Source organism: Cynara cardunculus, assembly GCF_001531365.2.
Source record: "Cynara cardunculus var. scolymus isolate 2C chromosome LG 8, CcrdV1, whole genome shotgun sequence".
In the NCBI taxonomy this organism is placed as follows: Eukaryota; Viridiplantae; Streptophyta; class Magnoliopsida; order Asterales; family Asteraceae; genus Cynara; species Cynara cardunculus.
Genome location: NC_037535.1, coordinates 3,505,390 through 3,506,813, shown reverse-complemented (window position 1 = coordinate 3,506,813; position 1,424 = coordinate 3,505,390). Strand labels below are relative to the sequence as shown.

Sequence of the window (1,424 nt, the reverse complement as noted above, 5' to 3'; positions counted from 1 at the left end):
CTCTAAATGAAGACTAGCAAAAATAGTATGGAAACAGTTCACCAGTAAGCTATACTACATTAATAAGCATTTAGACCTATATCTTAATTAGAAATCATAAAGCACAAAGTACTACCATTTTATGCTTAGAATCTAGGATTTGCAGGGTATAGATATCGATGAAAGAACTTGGATAATGTGAATACCTATTTCCTAGTTGTTGATTTTCATTTGATGGGTTATGGTGATATAAAATCCCCTTGTGGCCAAGGAGGTTCAAATGCGGTGACTCCGGGCTATCCACTTCGCTGCCAACTATTCAATTACCAATAGCATTTATTATAGGCTTAGATTTCCAATAGACTTCGGGTGTTGGTTCTCTTGATATGAAAAATATAGCATCTCTATACTTGTTGATAAATGGATTAATTCTGATCTTATAGATAATGATTGGTAGTTTAATAACCTATAGTTTGTTTTGTATTTATGCCAAGGGATCTAACCACATTCATGTGTTCTTTCTCCCGTTTGTTTTGTTCGTATTGCATTGTAGGCGTACGAAATGCAATTTGAGTCCTGATCAACATCTGGAAAAGAGAGGCATCACCACCATGCCATCATTCTAATTTAAAGTTAGGGGMTGTTTACCTAAATCTTTTTATCTTATAATTCTTAAATTGTAAGTCTTGGCCGATGCTTTTTGAGTATTCTTGGACTGTGGTTGTTGAAATCATTACACACTTTTTACTGTTCGATTTTGTTTTGGAACAAACTAATACTTTGACTAATGTTTTACCATTGTTTTTCTTCAGGTTTTAAGCAAGTGTGATTATGATGGCATTGTTGCTCATATATTCTGTCTGAGGAGGCTGTCGACTTTGTATAAAAAGGATAACTGCAGGTTTAATACATTCTTCTGCTTTATGACGCGTAAATAGGAAAATGTTAAACTTGAAATTATATGTAGGTTTTAAATATTCATTTTGCTAATAAAATGTTCTGATGGCTTATTGACTTGTTGTAGATAAAGAGGGAAATTGTCACAGTTAGCGGTTCACATGAAATTATTGCATTATGGCTAACACCTTTGCAGACCACTTGCAATCAGACGAGGCTTCGTCATCTGTGCAAAGTAACAAACATGGTTCTACTCGGACAGACTATAAAAAAGTTAGAAAAGAGATGTCATGTGATAGATAGAGTATCAAGTTTTGCGAGGATTTTAGGGAGGATGTTAGAAAATGGATTTATACATTGATTGAATGTTGGGGAATGTTTTGAGAACTTATTTTTTTTATATATTATAAATTTATATCAATTTATTGCTTTGAGATTTTTATGTTGTTTTTGTTGATTAATATAATATATAATTATATACAAATATAGATCTTAAATATGGATGAAAAATAATAATAACATGCCCTTTAGAGAAGGAATTGATCTTT

The 1,424-nt window shown here is 32.1% G+C and overlaps 1 long non-coding RNA gene across 1 annotated transcript; it reads left to right on the top strand.

The window, feature by feature from the left end:
- The first annotated feature begins 480 nt into the window (after positions 1-480).
- On the top strand, positions 481-1,217 carry LOC112517463. The gene is made up of 3 exons (XR_003069681.1): positions 481-658; positions 792-880; positions 1,004-1,217. It is a non-coding gene; the product is annotated as an uncharacterized LOC112517463 (long non-coding RNA).
- The last annotated feature ends 207 nt before the right edge of the window (positions 1,218-1,424 follow it).